General features: G+C 42.2%; 1 pseudogene across 1 annotated transcript in view; it reads right to left on the bottom strand.

Annotated features, from left to right (window-relative positions):
- Positions 1–6,275: 6,275 nt before the first annotated feature.
- LOC311137249 (homeodomain-interacting protein kinase 3-like) overlaps positions 6,276–21,295 on the bottom strand; it is a 45,182-nt pseudogene continuing 30,162 nt past the window's right edge. The window contains exons 5-15 of the transcript XR_014615449.1: positions 21,148–21,234; positions 20,799–20,983; positions 20,458–20,611; positions 20,097–20,217; positions 19,858–19,967; positions 19,548–19,666; positions 19,280–19,438; positions 15,997–16,449; positions 15,619–15,875; positions 7,545–7,675; positions 6,276–7,368 (exon numbers count right to left, since the gene is read on the bottom strand). The product of XR_014615449.1 is annotated as a homeodomain-interacting protein kinase 3-like (transcript). The remainder of the gene's footprint in view (positions 7,369–7,544; positions 7,676–15,618; positions 15,876–15,996; positions 16,450–19,279; positions 19,439–19,547; positions 19,667–19,857; positions 19,968–20,096; positions 20,218–20,457; positions 20,612–20,798; positions 20,984–21,147; positions 21,235–21,295) is intronic.

Raw genomic sequence — 21,295 nt, 5'->3', positions numbered from 1 at the left:
ATATATAGACACACACACACACACTCAGAATATAATTCTCTGCAGCCATAAAACCCCACCCCAAAAACATACATTTTGTCAAGCCTGCAAACCAACACATTTTCAACTCCATAAATACATTCACGTTGTATGTAAAGCTTTGCATTTGTGTATGTCCAATAAGAGATCCACTGTGTCTTGGGTGAAGTGTAAAAAAATATTCCCTGACTAAGAATAACATTGTATTTTTATATTCTGTAGAAAAGCATTATGGATTCAGACCATATGGTTAAGGTTGCGCATTGGGGTTGAGTGATCTGAAGATAGAAGCCAGCACCCATAAGAGCTCCTCAGAGAGAAGAATGCATTGTATTTGTCAGCTCTACTATATTGTACACGAGTCCAAAAGCAAAGTGCTTTCTCACTTGATGGCAAATATGTAAAACAGAAGTGCTGATAAAACATGAGGCTGCTTAATCCTAACATCCTGCCGCTTGGATGTGTAATACTCTTTTCTGTTGAGGAGCATCCACGTCTGACTACTGCCACCCCTCTGCAGGAGAGGGGACTGGCTAGGGGTCAGGGAGTTATCAAACAACAGTTATTCTCTGGACCACAAATCTGAAAAGGCACTAGGTTGTAGACACTGTCAGAATGAGAAAAATGCGTCTGTGTATGTATCTGGGGTTGGGGGGCTAGTGAGTAAATTTAAACAATCTCTCAGTCCACAATGTAATGAAAGACTACAAAAGGGGTAGCAAGATTTGAAAGCAAAAAATATCCGTAATCATTTGACAATCCACCTTGTTTGGATGAATGACCTATGACAGAAAAAAATATATAAAAAAATGTCACACCCATATGCCTCAGTCAATCAACTATGAATAGGTAAGAATAATCTGTCGAAAATCTGTCTCAATCCACTTTGGATACAAAAAGTGGGTTCAGAACATTTTCTTAGGCGTAAAATAGATGGCTAGAAAAATCATACAGTCAAAGTTCATAGAGCACAGCAATTTCATGAAACCTGTGTGGGATTTTGCCCTATACCGAACCTGACAAGCTTATTGAGAGTTTAATAAGTTTGAACAAGTGCTTACTGATGCATTTCATAACACATAGTACATGTGTGAAGGCCTCTCTATAGCCCAATGTGCAGACAAGGATCAAATAGAGGTGTTGCAGTAAATATATCTGCATGGTAATATAGACCTGTCAATCAGTGATACTGTGAATAAAGCTGTAGGCTTTTGAGGGTGTTAACAGAACACTAACTAAAATCAACACATAACACATCAATTACTGTATGCAATGATGAACCCAACCTATAATTAATAAGATAAAATACTGATGCTATATGCACACACCAAAAAAACAGAACAAAAACTTAATGCTCAATTCCATTACATGCAATACAGTAGATACAATCGCACTTCAAACGTCAAAGCAAATATACAGAGGCACTAACAAGTCTTAATGCCATTAAGTTTACTCTATACTAAAATAAAATCCACCTCTATTATATGGTAATTAAAACTATACAAAAGTAAGAACGCAGAGTAAGAACTAAGTTAATCACCTAAATTCACAGCTATTTTGAAGTGGCAATCAGTACATAGCTAGCAGCTTATCTATGATACATTCAACATGACACAACTTGCCCAAAATGTTTAAAATAAACCTCAAACCTTTAAAAAATATATATTTTTCCTCAATATATTTAATCTTGATGACTCCAGTATAATTGAGGTCAATGGAAAAAGAAAGAGTAGCTACCTTGCTTAGGATATGAATTACAGTCTTTGGTGCTGAAAGAGCATTTTCATCTCAAAGTAAGGAAAGACGAAAACCTAATGCACACGCAAGCAATTAAAGACAAAATTCACACAAAATAATATTTCCTCCCTGACGGAATGTATAAAATAAGCACTAAGCAGTTGACATTGACAAACCTTAAACGGAACAATAAAAATTAGAAAAAATATATGCTTGCACTCAACCAATACACCTCGTCAAGCACTACATAGTCCAGCAATTATACTGTAGCTTGATAGATGGGTATATCAAACACTGTATAGATGTTCTGAAGATATGACATCATACTAAGAATCAACCAACTATTTGCATGTTTGTCGATAGATTAATACCGATGTGGGGCATGACGTTGTCTAAGAAAAATACTAAAAACAATAACACAGCAAACCAGCGGCTATATCTAGATTGCATTGCAGTTTCAAAAAACAGTGTCAATACTGTTAGTAATTAAGTACTACGTGACTAGAAATTGATTATCAAAAATTAAATCATTCAAATTGTGTTATGTACATTAGTTCATTTGGGAAAAGTCCAAACCAAATAAACATTTGCCACAGCAAAGCATGCCGGCGTCCTCTGATAAAAGAAGCTTAACTACTCAAAAATACAATGAGGCCAAATAAGCATGACTTATTTGATTATCTGATAAGCATATCAGTGACAATAATCTTCAAGTGCTGCAGTCCAGTACACACACACGAGATAAGTAACATTAACAATCTCATATATTATGTGTGTATATATATATATGTATGTGTGTATATATATATGTATATGTATGTGTATGTGTATATGTATATGTATGTGTATGTGTATATATATATATATATATATATATGTGTATATATATATATATATATATATATATATACAGTGGGTAGAACAAGTATTTGATACACTGCCGATTTTGCAGGTTTTCCTACTTACAAAGCATGTAGAGGTCTGTAATTTTTATCATAGGTACACTTCAACTGTGAGAGACGGAATCTAAAACAAAAATCCAGAAAATCACGTTGTATGATTTTTAAGTAATTAATTTGCATTTTATTGCATGACATAAGTATTTGATCACCTACCAACCAGTAAGAATTCCGGCTCTCACAGACCTGTTAGTTTTTCTTTAAGAAGCCCTCCTGTTCTCCACTCATTACCTGTATTAACTGCACCTGTTTGAACTCGTTACCTGTATAAAAGAAACCTGTCCACACACTCAATCAAACAGACTCCAACCTCTCCACAATGGCCAAGACCAGAGAGTTGTGTAAGGACATCAGGGATACAATTGTAGACCTGCACAAGGCTGGGATGGGCTACAGGACAATAGGCAAGCAGCTTGGTGAGAAGGCAACATCTCTTGGCGCAATTATTAGAAAATGGTTCAAGATGACCGTCAATCACTCTCGGTCTGGGGCTCCATGCAAGATCTCACCTCGTGGTGCATCAATGATCATGAGGAAGGTGAGGGATCAGCCCAGAACTACACGGCAGGACCTGGTCAATGACCTGAAGAGAGCTGGGACCACAGGCTCAAAGAAAACATTAGTAACACACTACGCCGTCATGGATTAAAATCTTGCAGCGCACGCAAGGTCCCCCTGCTCAAGCCAGCGCATGTCCAGGCCCGTCTGAAGTTTGCCAATGAGCATCTGGATGATCCAGAGGAGGAATGGGAGAAGGTCATGTGGTCTGATGAGACAAAAATATAGCTTTTTGGTCTAAACTCCACTCACCGTGTTTGGAGGAAGAAGAAGGATGAGTACAACCCCAAGAACACCATCCCAACGTGAAGCATGTAGGTGGAAACATCAATCTTTGGGGATGCTTTTCTGCAAAGAGGACAGGACGACTGCACCGTATTGAGGGGAGGATGGATGGGGCCATGTATCGCGAGATCTTGGCCAACAACCTCCTTCCCTCAGTAAGAGCATTGAAGATGGGTCGTGACTGGGTCTTCCAGCATGACAACGACCCGAAACACACAGCCAGGGCAACTAAGGAGTGGCTCCGTAAGAAGCATCTCATGGTCCTGGAGGGGCCTAGCCAGTCTCCAGACCTGAACCCAATAGAACATCTTTGGAGGGAGCTGAAAGTCCGTATTGCCCAGCGACAGCCCCGAAACCTGAAGGATCTGGAGAAGGTCTGTATGGAGGAGTGGGTCAAAATCCCTGCTGCAGTGTGTGCAAACCTGGTCAAGACCTACAGGAAACGTATGATCTCTGTAATTGCAAACAAAGGTTTCTGTACCAAATATTAAGTTCTGCTTTTCTGATGTATCAAATACTTATGTGGCGGCAGGTGGCTTAGTGGTTAAGAGCGTTGTGCCAGTAACCGAAAGGTCGCTGGTTCTAATCCCAGAGAATCTGTCGATGTGCCCTTGAGCAAGGCACTTAACCCTAATTGCTTCTGTAAGTCGCTCTGGATAAGAGCGTCTGCTAAATGACTAAAATGTAAAATGTTATGTCATGCAATAAAATGCAAATTAATTACTTAAAAATCATACAATGTGATTTTCTGAATTTTTGTTTTAGATTCCGTCTCTTACAGTTGAAGTGTACCTATGATAAAAAATTAGAGACCTCTACATGCTTTGTAAGTAGGAAAACCTGCAAAATCGGCAGTGTATCAAATACTTGTTAGTCAGCCACCAATTGTGCAAGTTCTCCCACTTAAAAAGATGAGGCCTGTAATTTTCATCATAGGTACACGTCAACTGTGACAGACAAATTGAGAAAAACTATTCCAGAAAATCACATTGTAGGATTTTTAATGAATTTATTTGCAAATTATGGTGGAAAATATGTATTTGGTCGCCTACAAACAAGCAAGATTTCTTGCTCTCACAGAACTGTAACTTCTTCTTTAAGAGGCTCCTCTGTCCTCCACTCGTTACCTGTATTAATGGCACCTGTTTGAACTTGTTATCAGTATAAAAGACACCTGTCCACAACCTCAAACAGTCACACTCCAAACTCCACTATGGCCAAGACCAAAGAGCTGTCAAAGGACACCAGAAACAAAATTGTAGACCTGCACCAGGCTGGGAAGACTGAATCTGCAATAGGTAAGCAGCTTGGTTTGAAGAAATCAACTGTGGGAGCAATTATTAGGAAATGGAAGACATACAAGACCACTGATAATCTCCCTCGATCTGGGGCTCCACGCAAGATCTCACCCCGTGGGGTCAAAATGATCACAAGAACGGTGAGCAAAAATCCCAGAACCACACAGGGGGACCTAGTGAATGACCTGCAGAGAGCTGGGACCAAAGTAATAAAGCCTACCATCAGTAACACACTACGCCACCAGGGACTCAAATCCTGCAGTGCCAGACATGTCCCCCTGCTTAAGCCAGTACATGTCCAGGCCCGTCTGAAGTTTGCTAGAGTGCATTTGGATGATCCAGAAGAGGATTGGGAGAATGTCATATGGTCAGATGAAACCAGAATATAACTTTTTGGTAAAAACTCAACTCGTCGTGTTTGGAGGACAAAGAATGCTGAGTTGCATCCAAAGAACACCATACCTACTGTGAAGCATGGGGGTGGAAACATCATGCTTTGGGGCTGTTTTTCTGCAAAGGGACCAGGACGACTGATCCATGTAAAGGAAATAATTAATGGGGACATGTATCGTGAGATTTTGAGTGAAAACCTCCTTCCATCAGCAAGGGCATTGAAGATGAAACGTGGCTGGATCTTTCAGCATGACAATGATCCCAAACACACCGCCCGGGCAACGAAGGAGTGGCTTCGTAAGAAGCATTTCAAGGTCCTGGAGTGGCCTAGCCAGTCTCCAGATCTCAACCCCTCCCTCTTTGGAGGGAGTTGAAAGTCCGTGTTGCCCAGCGACAGCCCCAAAACATCACTGCTCTAGAGGAGATATGCATGGAGGAATGGGCCAAAATACCAGCAACAGTGTGTGAAAACCTTGTGAAGACTTAGAGAAAACGTTTGACCTGTGTCATTGCCAACAAAGGGTATATAACAAAGTATTGAGCAACTTTTGTTATTGACCAAATACTTATTTTCCACCATAATTTGCAAATAAATTCATTAAAAATCCTACAATGTGATTTTCTGGATTTTTGTTTCTCATTTTGTCTGTCATAGTTGACGTGTACCTATGATGACAATTACAGGCCTCTCTCATCTTTTTAAGTGGGAGAACTTGCACAATTGGTGGCTGACTAAATACTTTTTTTCCCCCACTGTATGTATTTATGTATGTATGTATGTATGTATGTATGTCTACACACACACACACATATATATATATATATACACACATACATAATATATGAGATTGTTAATGTTACTTATCTCGTGTATATATATATATATATATATATATATATATATATATATATATATATAACACACACACATACATATACACACATATATATATATACATACACACATATATATACATATACACATGAGATAAGTAACATTAACAATCTCATATATTTAAGGCACTAGTAGGTGTGGGAACAGGTTACGATGCAGCAAGTCTCACAGTACACATAGAAAGAGTGACATCTAAGCATCAGTCAACGACTCGACTAAGTTATTTTGCCCATGCGACATCAATGCAGCGCGTGGAACAACCTTTTCAGACCACTGACGGTACACACTGTAAACACAGAGGACATTAGGAAACACACAGTAACACCTTTACACCACAATGAACCAACAAACGAACGGAGACACACATCTGCTGTCCTAGCACTGGAGACTGGGATGGCTTAACGAGTGATGTGATTAGCACACATGCTAGATAGAAGGCAATATAGAAAAACGGGAGAAAGGGGGTTGAGAAAATAACCTCAATCCCCTCCATTTTACCCATTTCATAGGGATAACCATTCGATCCAAATGACAAAGTAGAGCAAATGTGCAAAAACACATTAAAAGTGAGAATTTCTTAAATCATTCATGAAATCATTATTTTTTCCTGATGTTTTTTTTTTGTTTGTTTTTTAAAGCTTACGGTTTCAATTCTATTATCATCACCATCAACCAACATGATTTGTAAAAGTCAAAGGGGGGAGGGGGGGTTCTTTATCTGTCATAACTTTAGAGATGACAGACGAAGGCCTTGGTTGTAGTGGTCAATGCTGGCTGCCCCTGCTGGCCCATGGCCCTGGGTGGCTGGTTCTTAGATGTAAGGGTACTGGTTGAGTTTGGTGGGGCTGAGGGGAAAACCTGTATAGGCGGGCGAGGCGATGTAGGAGTGTGGGGGAAAGAGGGGCTTGTACTGGCCCTGGTGGTGGATGGTGGGCGAGGGCAGCAGCCGGTGGTTGATGCCCATGGTCACCTGGTGGACAATGCCGTAGGTGGGCTGTAGGACGGGCCGCTGGGCGCAGGGCGAGGCCAAAAGGTGGGCGACGGGCGCTGAGGGAGGATAGGAGAGTAGGGCGGCCTGTGGGTGGTGCCCCGAGTTGTGGGTGGGGCTGCTGTGGGAGAGGGTGAACGCGTGGCCGTGCACCGTGGGAGGGATGTAAGCGTGCGGCCGCCGGTGCTGCCCATAGTTTCCGTTCCACTCCTTGTTGCAGGAGCCGTAATGCTGGACCTGAGGGTGGGCAGAGGAGAGGGAGAAACCGTTAGACAACACTACAAACTAAGTCACTCTAGATAAGAGTACCTGCTAAATTACTAAAATGTTAAAGTGTAAACAAAGTAAAATGCAGGTAGAACTAGATTTGAATGACAAAACCTGGAAGAGACCAGTAAGAAGGGGGGACTGACCTGGCCAAAGCCCAGGGGCTGCTGCTGGAATGCGGTCATCTTCTGTTGCTGCTGAGGATGGAGAGGCGTGGAGTGGTGGTTCAGTCGTCTGGGGGCGCAACGCCCTTTGGACTGGCATGCGGATCCGAAGACTGCAAGAGAAACCAGAAAAGGGCTCGGTAAGACTAACAGATAAAATATGTATTTTAATATGACAGGGTAAAACAAGACCATTAAGGACCCACTGGAAACGAGAGCATGTCTTGCTGAAACACACACACAGAGAGAGAGAGAGAGAGACTTTGGCAGATAGAAATGCTCCTTCTTGCTAGTGGTAATGAAGACCATTAGTATTCATCTCTGTTTCATCGTCATAGCCCACTAGAGATGAGCTCTATTTGGCACCAGGTCTGAGGCTTACAATCAGCAGATGGCACATGGATTCGATTCCATGGCTAAGGGTGGCAGGTAGCCTTGCAGTTATAGCGTAGGGCCAGTAAACAAAAGGTCGCAGGTTTGAATACCCAAGCCGACAAGGTGAAAAATCTGTCTATTTGCCCTTGAGCAAGGCATGTAACCCCATAGAGTCGATTAACGCACCGGTGCGTCAATCTAAATTACATAACAAAATCCCCATCAAAATCCTTCAGTTTAAGCTCGAGACATGTTTTTTTTGCATTGGATGCATCTCAATCCACAGCATCCTTCAGTGTCGCACTTCCACATCTGCTGTGAAAGGTGGCAGAGCTAGAGCGGTGTTTGTCAGACCATGAGAAATCCCAAAAATCTTTCTCACGTAAACGTCTGTAGCATTCGCATGGTTTAAACTACAGACTATTATGACCACTCTGGAAAGGGGAGACTCTCATGGACAAAAGTGTCATGGGACATGTCTGAAGGTAACTGGCACCAGTTTTTAAAAAATACGTGTAAAATAATATATCCTGAACAAAAATATAAAACGCAACATGTAAAGTGTTCGTCCCATTTTTCATTAGCTGAAAAAAAAGATCACAGAAACGTTGCATATGCAAAAAAGCTTATTTCTCTCAAATGTTGTGTTACAAGTTTGTTTACATCCCTGTTAGTGAGCATTTCTCCTTTAATCCAGCCACCTGACTCGTGTGGCATATCAAGAAGCTGATTAAACAGCATGATCATTACACAGGTGCACCTTGTGCTGGGGACAATAAAAGACAACTAAAATTGGCAGTTTTGTCATGCAACACAATGCTACAGATGTCAAGTTTTAAGGGAGCATGCAATTGCCATGATGACTGCAGGAATGTCCAACAGTGCTGTTGCCATAGAATTTACATTAATTTCTCTAACATAAGCCACAGAACATTCCACCGGCCGGCCTCACAACCGCAGACCACATGTAACCACGCCAGCCCAGGACCACCAGAACCTGCCTCTTCACCTGCGGGATCGTCTGAGGGGGAGTGCTGAAGAGTAATTATGTCATTGATTGGCTGGGCCTGGCTCCCAAGTGGGTGGGCCTATGCCCTCTCAGGCCCACCCATGGTTGTGCCCCTGCCCAGTCATGTGAAATCCATATATTAAAGGCCTAATGAATTCATTTCAATTGACTGATTTCCTTCTATGAACGGATTCAGTAAAATCGTTGAAATTGTTGCATGTGGCGTATATATATTTTTGTTCAGTATATACAGTGCATTCGGGAAAGTATTCAGACCCCTTCACTTCTTCCACATTTTGAAACGTTACAGCCTTATTCTAAAATGGATGAAATATTATTTTTTTCTCAATCTACACACAATGCCCCATAATGACAAATCGAAAACAGGTTTTTAAAAATGTTAACAAATATAAAAAACAGAAATACGTTATTTACATAAGTATTCAGACCCTTTGCTATGAGACTTGAAATTAAGCTCAGGTGAATCCTGTTTCCATTGATCATCCTTAAGATGTTTCTAAAACATAATTTGAGTCCACATGTGGCAAATTCAATTAATTGGACATTTGGAAAGGCACACACCTGTCTATATAAATGTCCCACAGTTGACAGTGCATGTCAGAGCAAAAACCAAGCCATGAGGTCAAAGGAACTGTCAATAGAACTCCGAGACAGGTTTGTGACGAGGCACAGATCTGGGGAAGGGTACCAAAAATGTTTTGCAGCATTGAAGGTCCCCAAGAACACCTAGGCCTCCATCATTGTTAAATGGAAGAAGTTTGGAAACCCCAAGACTCTTCCTAGAGCTGACTGCCCGGCCAAACTGAGCAATCGGGGGACAAAGGCCTTGGTCAGGGAGGTGACCAAGGACCTGATGGTCACTGACAGAGCTCCAGAGTTCCTATGTAGAGATGGGATAACCTTCCAGAAGGACAATCATCTCTGCAGCACTCCACCAAATCAGGCCTTTATGGTAGTGGCCAGACGGAAGCCACTCCTCAGTAAAAGGCACATGACAGCCAGCTTGGAGTTTGCCAAAAGGCACCTAAAGGACTTTCAGACCATGAGAAACAAGATTTTCTGGTCTGATGAAGCCAAGATTGGCCTGAATGCCAAGCGTCACGTCTGGACGAAACCTGGAACCATCCCTATGGTGAAGCATGGTGGTGGCAGCATCATGCTGTGGGGATGTTTTTCAGCAGAAGGGACTGGGAGACTAGTCAGGATCGAGGGAAAGATCAACAGAGCAAAACACAGAGATCCTTGATGAAAACCTGCTCCAGAGCGCTCAGGACCTCAAACTGGGGTGAAGGTTCACCTTCCAACAGGACAACAACCCTAAGCACACAGCCAAGACAACGCAGGAGTGGCTTTGGGACAGGAGTGGCCCAGCCAGAGCCCAGACTTTAACCCGATCGAACATCTCTGGAGAGACCTGAAAATAGCTGTGCAGCGACGCTTCCCATCCAACCTGACAGAGCTTGAGAGGATCTGTAGAAAAGAATGGGAGAAACTCCCCAAATACAGGTGTGCCAAGCTTGTAGATTCATACCCAAGAACACTTGATGCTGTAATCACTGCCAAAGGTGCTTAAACAAAGTACTGAGTAAAGGGTCTGAATACTTATGTAAATGTGATATCAGTTTTCTATTTTTAATAAATGTGCAACAATTTCTAAAAACCTGTCATTATGGGGTAGTGTGTGTAGATTGTTGAGGGGGGAAAAAACAATTTAAATTAACTTTACAATAAGGCTGTAACGTAACAAAATATGGAAAAAGTCAAGGGTCTGTATACTTATACGAAACACTATATATATTTTGAGTTTAAAACAAATATATATCCTAGATTTAGGACAGACACTGTAAAACCTTGTTTCTTATGATTCATTTTTTGACTGTCCTTTTTGCCATTTATGAATGTGTTACTCAATGCGTTTTTATGGACTTTAGTAGTATGTTTTTGATACCTAAAGGGGTCCTAAAATTCAAAATCAGATAGCTAAATGATCCATAGTATGACCCCCCCAACGTCTTAGCCTCTAAAGAATTGACCCCAATTTGCTCCGGGGCGCGTACTCCTATGGCTGACCCTGCAAAACAACAACAGATTTCACTGCACCTACAGTGCCTTGCAAAAGTATTCATCCCCCTTGGCGTTTTTCCTATTTTGCTGCATTACAACCTGTAATTTAAATATTTTTATTTGGATTTCATGGAATGGACATACACAAAATTGTTAAATAAAGTCTACCTGTGTTCAATCTAAGTGTCACAAGATCTGTCACATGATCTCAGTATATATACACTTGAAGACCAAGGAGCTCTCCAAACAGGTCAGGGACAAAGTTGTGGAGAAGTACAGATCAGGGTTGGGTAAAATAATTAAAATAAATTTGAACATCCCACGGAGCACCATTAAATCCATTATTAAAAAATTGAAAGAATATGGCACCACAACAAACCTGCCAAGAGAGGGCCGCCCACCAAAACTCACGGACCAGGCAAGGAGGGCATTAATCAGAGAGGCAACAAAGAGACCAAAGAAAACCCTGAAGGAGCTGCAAAGCTCCACAGCGGAGATTTGAGTATCTGTTTCATAGGACCACTATAAGCCGTACACTCCACAGAGCTGGGCTTTACGGAAGAGTGGCCAGAAAAAAGCCATTGCTTAAAGATTTTTTTTTTTGGTGTTCGCCAAAAGGCATGTGGGAGACTCCCAAAACATATGGAAGAAGGTACTCTGGTCAGATGAGACTAAAATTGAGCTTTTTGGCCATCAAGGAAAACGCTATGTCTGGCGCAAACCCAACACCTCATCACCCCGAGAACACCATCCCCACAGTGAAGCATGGTGGTGGCAGCATCATGCTGTGGGGATGTTTTTCCATAGGCAGGGACTGGGAAACTGGTCAGAATTGAAGGAATGATGGATGGCGCTAAATACAGGGAAATTTTTGAGGGAAACCTGTTTCAGTCTTCCAGAGATTTGAAACTGGGTCAGGAGGTTCACCTTCCAGCAGGACAATGACCCTAAGCATACAGTTAAAGCAACACTCGAGTGGTTTAAGGGGAAACATTTAAATGTCTTGGAATGGCCTAGTCAATACCCAGACCTCAATCCAATTGAGAATCTGTGGTATGACTTAAAGACCGCTGTACACCAGCGGGACCCATCCAACTTGAAGAATGGGCAAAACTCCCAGTGGCTAGATGTGCCAAGCTTATAGAGACATACCCCAAGAGACTTGCAGCTGTAATTGCTGCAAAAGGTGGCTCTACAACGTATTAACTTTGGGGGGAGGTGAATAGTTATGCACGGTCAAGTTCTGTTTTTTTTCTTATTTCTTGTTTGTTTCACAAGAAAAATATTTTGCATCTTCAAAGTGGTAGGCATGTTGTGTAAATCAAATAATACAACCCCCCCCCAAAATACATTTTAATTCCAGGTTGTAAGGCAACGAAATAGGAAAAATGCCAAGGGGGGTGAATACTTTCACAAGCCACTGTATCAGGTGTATGGCCGTGGTTTGAATTGAAGAGGGCAGTCCATACGCACAGATGAAGGATATCAAGAATCTGGAAAAATTCTGTATGGTGGAATGGCCTAAGATCCTTCCCAATGTGTTCTCCAATCTTATAAAACATTTTGGAAAAAGGCTGTGTCATTTTCCTCGTGAGATATTAAAAGTTATTAAAAACAATGATTTAGCCAATCATTTTGTTAAACAAAATCTTTCTCTGAGCAATTGTATTAGTATAAAATAATAAAATGTTCACAATAAAACACAATATAGCTCAGTATTTCTATAATTTCTTTTATACAGTCTTTATCAAGGGTGCCAATCATTTTGTACCGGACAGATCCAATCCGATTTAGAAAGTGGACAGTCCTTTGCACTGTGTAAAAGTAGGGCTGTGACGGTCATGGAATTTTGGATGACTGTTATTGGTCAGCCAAATGACGGCGTCATTCTCCTCCGCTCCTGACTGCATGTGCTGGTTGGTGCTGCAGGGAGGGGGGCCTAGACAACCAAAGACTAGTTTGCTACGACACCTTGCTTGTTTCAGCAAAGAGCAACAACTTTTCATCACATTATAAAAAGAGTCCATGTTACCGCAAAAACTGACTCAACTGCACAAATCCCGGCCGTCCTCTCTTCAGTCATCTGTTTCCTGCAATTCTACACTTTTCTCCATGGAGCCGAGAGTAATCGTTGCAGTTTAAAAGCAAATTTCCTGCAATTCTATGAATTTTGCTCAAACATATAATGAATACTGCTAAATTCACAGTTTTCTGAATTTTCTATTCTCTGACTGTCTAGCTTTTATTTTGGTGATTGTTAGTTCTCAAAGATCATACTATTACAAAATATATAGGTCCATTATCTTTGACATATCTGGTTTTAGTCGTTTAAGTTTACACTGAAAGCATTTCTCTATCCCCCCCCCCCCAAAAATGTAAAAAAATATTTTTATACTGCTTGGAAGTAGGCAGCCCGAAAAAAACGCGTAGGCGGCCCGCCCAAGGATTTCAATGGCAGAAAAAACCCTGCCATGATGCACTGTACATTAATATTCAAGAACATCTGACAGTGCAGATGGATAGTTCGAGGTTGATCATGTCTGGATTGTGGCATCGCCAGTGTCTTATGATTGCAATTAGGGCTGACCCCAATTAGTCGACTGGTCGAATGTTTGGTCGTTAGGCTGTTGGTCGACCGAGATGGTCTTAGACGAGCAGTAACACAGACACACAGACACACAGACACACACACACACACACTACCGTTAAAAAGTTTAGGGACACTTAATTTCCTTGTTTACGAAAGAAAAGCAATTTTTTTGTCCATTAAATTAACATCAAATTGATCAGAAATACAGTGTACACATTGTTAATGTTGTAAATGGCTATTGTACCTGGAAACGGCTGATTTTTTGTGGAATATCTACATAGGCGTACAGAGGCCCATTATCAGCAAACCATCAGTCCTGTGTGCCAATGGCACGTTGTGTTTGCTAATTCAAGTTTATCATTTTAAAAGGCTAATTGATCATTAGAAAACCCTTTTGCAATTATGTTAGCACAGCTGAAAACTGTTGTGCTGCTTAAAGAAGCAATACAACTGGCCTTCTTGAGACTAGTTGAGTATCTGGAACATCAGCAATTGTGGGTTCAATTACAGGTTCAAAATGACCAGAAACAATAAAAATAAAATATTAAGATGGGCAGTCTGAAATATGGCTTTTTCTTTGCAACTCTGCCTAGAAGGTCAGCATCCCGGAGTCGCCTCTTCACTGTTGACGTTGAGACTTTTTTTTTTACATGTTAGTCATTTAGCAGACGCTCTTATCCAGAGCGACTTACAGTTAGTGAGTGCATACATTTTTTCATACTGGCCCCCCGTGGGAATCGAACCCACAACCCTGGCGTTGCAAACGCCATGCTCTACCAACTGAGCTACACGGGACCTGAGCTACACAACGCTGGCCAAACAAGAGTTAAATGATTCCAGTCTGCCGTGAAGAGTTCATCCATGTATACGGGTAAGGGTCTAGCTACATTTTCAGATATTATACATTTCTAATTTTGTCAGAAAGTCGTTTTCATTGCAAGTTAAAGCGTACTGTTAGCTAGCTTGAGAACATTAGCTTGCTGACTCGCTAACTAACGTTACGTGTATGATCTGTGCAGTAATATTATTCGAATCAGAAATACCATTTGCAATCTTAGTTATAGACTAATGTTAGCTAGCTAACATTGAACCTGGTTGGTTAGCTTTTGCTACCTACAGATTCATACTATAGCTATGACAATGTTTGTATTGGTTAGTAGAGTTGTGATTATGCCGGTTCATTGTTTAGATAGATAGCTACATATCTAACCAAAACACTTTGCCAGATGATTACATGACCCATCAAGTTAGCCAGGTGTGTCTGGGGGTGATTACGGCCATCTATTGTATTTCATGAACAAGTGTACACTTAGCTAGATGTGGCTGGTTGGTAATAGCATTTGCTTCACATGACCCAGCAATTTAGACAAGTGTGTCAGGTAAGCGTCATCTAATAATTATAAAACAGACGACTTTCGGTCAACCAAGATTTTTGTTAGTCGGAGACAGCCCTAGTTGCAAAACTGGTCCTACTGCCTACTGAATTACAACTGACTGACATTCCTTAATGTCCAAAACACATGAAAACAAAAAACACACACCAAGATGAACTGGGGAATAAATAGATATACATGAGATTAGGGAGAAAAGAGGAACAGCAGCAGATCAAACCAGATAGTGTTCACTCCGTAGCAACTGGTGTTCAAAGCACAGCCACTCAGACAGGCTGCCCAGTGCAAGTTACCCACGTTCAACTGCGATAACCTCTCTGACCAAGTAAGGAGCGATAGTCGCCTGCTGTGCCCATCTGACCTGCAAGGCAGACATCAGCACAGGTGACAGACAGCAGTCTTCCTGCATGAAAAGACTATGAACTGCCACACACATCATTCTAACATCAACAGGCTCACAAAGCACTCTCTCATTCCTACTGAGATCAGTTCCAACCAGGCCTTTGTGTTACACAAAACTGAAACAAAAGACTATACTGCATAGGCCTATTCTTACTGTTAATACTGAAACAATTGTGATGTGAAATGCTCCGAATAGAAACTGACCTGTTCTGGCTGTGTGCTGGTCCATGTTGTTGTTATTTTGCACCACCCTCATAGGGGGCACCACCATGGTTCTCACAGGGAGCTTGCTGGGCTCGTTCTCGGGGTCCATGCTGTGCGTCGTCATACCCAGGGACTGGTGGTTGTGGTTGCCTAGGTAGCGGCTCTCCAGGTAGGGGCTGTGGCTCTGGCTGGAGTCCGAGGCGGGGGAACCGTCTACCGTCTCACAGCCGCTCCCATGACCATCATCCTCAGACATGCTGAAAACCGACAAAAGCAATCAACAACAAAATAACATAACTAAATGCCCATGCTTGCTACTGATGATCAAGACTTTGGCCCCTCAGGCAAGTTTTCAAAAGTTGTGCAGTTTGGCAGTACCTGTTGGGCCTCTTGCAGGGGGACGGGCTGGACTGCACCGAGGCAGAGGAGCTTGTGCTGAGGGTGCTGTCTGGGCTGCTGAGGGAGCACACCCTCTCGATGTTCAGAGAGCCCTTACAAGCCTCGCAGTCAGAGCCGCCTTTGCACCTGCAGGAGGAATCCTCCTCCCCGTCCGTGTCACTGCTGATACTGATGACGCTGAGGGTGGGGCTGGGCAGGTCGTCGATGACCACAGACTCTCGCTGCTGGTGGGACATGTCTATCCTCTCCTCCTCCACTGCCTTAGAGCAGCTCACCTCCTCTTCTTCATGTCGTCTTTCCTGCTGAACCTCCACAGGCCTCTCCCGATGGGAACAATCTCCTCCTCCTGTGTGACTAACGCGGTCGGCCATCTTTGGAGAGCGGCACATTGAGATTTGGATGTCCCTGTTGTTGTGTGAGTAGCTCATGCTCCTAATAGGTAGTAGAGTAAAAGCACTGAAGTTGTTTATCAGCACATTTTTACTATTGTTTATGTAAGAACAACATGATTTAGTAGAACACTCACTTAAAGGGAAAATCCACTCAAAATATATTATATATATATACAGTGATCCCTCGCCACTTCGCGGTTCACTTATCGCGGATTCGCTATTTCGCGGATTTTCATAATGCATTTTTTTTTTTTTGGTGCATTGTGCTCTGCATTCTGATTCGCTAAAAACTCACTCCCGCTTCTTGTATCAAAACATGCTACGAATTGTGCTATCATTTTGTCGTCTCGTGCAGTTATGTGTACGTACATAAAACAGCTTGGCAAATTTACATTAAGTTGGCCAAATTATCTTGTAATTTCGAACATCTCCTAAACCCATAATGTCGACGAAACGGCCTGGACCGACAAAAGCACCTGCGGATGGGCCCAAACGGCGGAAGATGCTACCTATCTCAGATAAAGTTAAACTTCTGGACATGCTAAGGGAAGGTAAATGACAAAGCCACAAAGCGACGATGAAAGAGAAGAGGGAGAAGAGGACACGAGAGATGAGGAGGAAGGACTAACGCTTGGTCGCTTAGCAACCATGGTGCGAATGGCCACTGAACTTAAGCGAGTAGCTGAGGAATGGGACCCTTTGATGAGCCGTTCATTACAGTTCTCCAACGTAATCGATGGTGGCATGTCGGTGTACAAGGATCTTTTTGCAAAGAAGAAAAAAGAGCGACAACAGCTGCCTATCACTATGTTCTTCTCCCGAACAAACACACCTGCACCGCGGGCTTCAGAAGAAGAGAACACTGCAGAGCGCAGTCAGGATGCAGCGGCCCAGTCTGAAGAGCAGTGAAACGGCCTACACGTGAGTCACTGTATTTGTATACATGTAATAGTTGCTAATTGTAAAAAAAAAAAGTTTTCTATTTCGCGGATTTCACTTATCGCGGGTCATTTTCGGAACGTAACCCCCGCGATAAACGAGGGATTACTGTATATATATATATATATGCACGCACACTACCGGTCAAAAGTTTTAGGACACATACTCATTCAAGGGTTTATTTTTACATTATAGAATAATAGTGAAGACATCAAAACTATGAAATAACAAAAAAAGTGTTAAACAAATCAAAATATATTTTATATTTGAGATTCTTCAAAGTAGCCACCCTTTGCCGTGATGACAGCTTTGCACACTCTTGGCATTCTCTCAACCAGCTTCATGAGGTAGTTACCTGGAATGCATTTCAATTAACAGGTGTGCCTTCTTAAAAGTTAATTTGTGGAATTTCTTTCCTTCTTAATGCGTTTGAGCCAATCAGTTGTGTTGTGACAAGGTAGGGGGGTATACAGAAGATAACCCTATTTGGTAAAAGACCAAGTCCATATTATGGCAAGAACAGCTCAAATAAGCAAAGAGAAATGACAGTCCATCATTACTAAGACATGAAGGTCAGTCAATACAGAACATTTCAAGAACTTTGAAAATTTATTCAAGTGCAGTCGCAAAAACCATCAAGCGCTATGATGAAACTGGCTCTCATGAGGACCGCCACAGGAATGGAAGACCCAGTGTTACCTCTGCTGCAGAGGATAAGTTCATTACAGTTACAAGCCTCAGAAATTGCAGCCCAAATAAATGCTTCACAGAGTTCAAGTAACAGACACATCAACATCAACTGTTCAGAGGAGACTGTGTGAATCAGGCTTTCATGGTCAAATTGCTGCAAAGAAACCACTACTAAAGGACACCAATAAGAAGATGAGACTTGTTTGGGCCAAGAAACATGAGCAATGGACATTAGAACGGTGGAAATGTATATTTTCGTCTGGAGTCCAAATTTGAGATTTTGGGTTCCACCCGTCGTGTCTTTGTGAGACGCGGTGTGGGTGAACGGATGATCTCCGCATGTGCATTTCCCACATTAAAGCATGGAGGAGGTGGTGTGATGGTGTGGGGGTGCGTCGCTGGTGACACGGTCTGTGATTTATTTAGAATTCAAGGCACACTTTACCAGCATGGCTACCACAGCGTTCTGCAGCGATACGCCATCCCATCTGGTTTGGCTTAGTGGGACCATAATTTGTTTTTCATCAGGACAATGACCCAACACACACCTCCAGGCTGTGTAAGGGCTATTTTACCAAGAAGGAGAGTGATGGAGTGCTGCATCAGATGACCTGGCCTCCACAATCCCCTGACCTCAACCAAATTGAGATGGTGTGGGATGAGTCTGACCGCAGAGTGAAGGAAAAGCAACCAACAAGTGCTCTGCATATGTGGGAACTCCTTCAAGACTGTTGGAAAAGCATTTCAGGTGAAGCTGGTTGAGAGAATACCAAGAGTATGCAAAGCTGTCATCAAGGCAAAGGGTGGCTATTTGAAAAATCTCAAATATATCTTGATTTGTTTAACACCTTTTTGGTTACTACATGATTCCATATGTGTTATTTCATAGTTTTGATGTCTTCACTATTATTCTACAATGTAGAAAATAGTAAAAAATCAAGACAAACCCTTGAATGAGTAGGTGTTCTAAAACTTGACCGGTAGAGTATATATATTTTTTAATTAGTCCATTATTGATACAGTCCCAAAATGTTTTGCATGTCAACAGTGAAGTTTTCAAGATATTAGACTTTCATGAAGCAAAGTGTCACCAGCCACAACATCATGATACTAAATCAATAAATGTATCAAGCCAGACACAATGAACTCAGGTCAATTCAACAACAGCATTGATTTGCCATGGACCCTGTATGTAACTGGAACATGGAGAAGAAGCGTTGGGCTGAAGAAGGATATCTCACCTGTTCTGACTGGGCCGGTTCCTCTTGTTGGCGTGCGGCTGTGGCCACACCACGTGTGCAATGCCAATGTTGATTGGTTGTGGACCAGACATGGTAATTTGGTTGGTTAGAAGAGGCTGCATCATGTTGGTGTAATGATTGCTGTGTTGCCGTACTTTCCTTTAAAAAGGCAAAACAGCATTATATAAGTTTTATCTCCACAATACGAAGAAAGGGGCAAGTGAAGTATGTGTTAAAAAGGTAACTCATCTATGGTGAACTAACTCACCCCCAGTCACTGAGCCTCTGTGGGCCAGCCACAGTGTCAGAAGCCATAGTGGTGGTAGGAGGAGCCACTTGTTGCCAGGCTGGTACCAGGATTTGCTGGCCTCTACTTGACCACGGTTGCTGCAAAGAACAAAGACAGGAATCATTAGCACACCATAAACTTTTAAGATGCGGTAAGGGAAGCATCAAACTCCTAAACCGCCTCACTTGAAAGTGTTACCTCCGACTAGCATAGAGTCTAGGACCTCAACTAAGTACAGTGTGGCATCTGACCCCTGTATACAAATGTCCCCAATGTGAGCCAGTCTCACTTGTGCCATAACTCCAGGTCGCATCTGCAAAGGCTGTATGGGAGGGGCTTGGTTCACCATTGGTATTGTGTTCTCCATCCGAACTGCATATCCTGATTGGTTTGGGTTACCTACAAAACAACAAGCATAGCCTAGTATTGGATTTGAATTTTGATCGACATGGTCACTGTAAATCTAGAATTAACTTTGTATCTTTCATGGAATTACTTGACTGTGTGCTCATTTGAGACGCGCCATACCTTGAATGGTTGGGGGGCAAAGGATGAGGGCTGGCTGAAAGGAGTCGTTACATCCAAACTGACCATTTCCTGTCTGCAGCATCCCAGGATGCATCACAGAGGGAGCAGATTGCGTCAAAGCCTGCATAGGGGGTTAAGTTTAATCAACTATCTTTTCATTATCTACTTCAGACACTGAAGTGAGAGAGAGACAGCAGTGCCATTAAAGGTAAATATTATTCAATAGCATCAATAATACTGTAGGTGGCAATATTGGTTCAATAAGAAGTCTATTTACCCCAACCATAAATGCAACAGATTTCCAGTTTACGTCCATTCAGACCATACATGAAGCTTCTTGTAATTGTGATTCATAGATTACCTGGGAGTGAACCGATCCCATTTTATTGAAGGCCATTTGCAGTCCAGCTGAGTTGGTTGAGGGTCTGTGGAACGGTGCTTTGTTGCAGTTGAGTGTATCGTATGCGTTGGGCCGTGATTGACAGGCATCCATGATGTGGAAACACGATTGAACACTGGACAGAAGAAAGGGAGGAGAACGGGTGAGATGGAGAATCCAGCAGAGAGCACTCATGGAACACTGTAGCCTACTTCTGATCTGTGTCCATCTGCAATCAGTTTGTAGTTAATTTCTTGGTAGTGCATGGAAGAGCTTTTGTTTGTTTGTTAAGTTATTGTTGTTTAGCCCTAGGTTAGACTTACTGATTGCTGTGGGGGAAGTCAAGAAGGTGCTGCATGGTGACAAAGGGATGCTTTAGGGCATCTGAGGGAGAGATCCTCTTCTCAGCATCGATCAGCAACATGGTCTTCAGCAGGCTCACAAACTCCTTCCGGTCTGCCTTTTCCGCCAGCGAGTCACTGCCCTCCATATTCAGCACCAGATTCACCTAAGACGGCAAGACAAAACCAGCATCTTTAGCTACTATGTATCAAAATACACCGGTATTCACTGGTCACACTAGTTTTCACAAAACATAAATTTACTTGTACGCAATTTCGTAGTTTGAATGACGTGATCGTCTGACATATTTAAGCTAAGTTTTGTACTCACATGTGCTATGTCATCCAGACTGCTAAAAATGTACTTCCTGGCCTCTTTGGATTTCATCCCAGTCTCAGTCTCATGCTCCTCTGTCGTCTGCAGAAACAAAAAATGGGAAGAGTCTTCAATTGTGAACATCCATTCTCTAGAATTGTAC

The sequence above is a fragment of the Coregonus lavaretus genome (assembly GCF_964263955.1).
Source record: "Coregonus lavaretus genome assembly, chromosome: 11".
Taxonomy (NCBI): Eukaryota; Metazoa; Chordata; class Actinopteri; order Salmoniformes; family Salmonidae; genus Coregonus; species Coregonus lavaretus.
The sequence above is the reverse complement of the archived record's forward strand: the minus strand, read 5'-3'. Positions and strand labels throughout refer to the sequence as shown.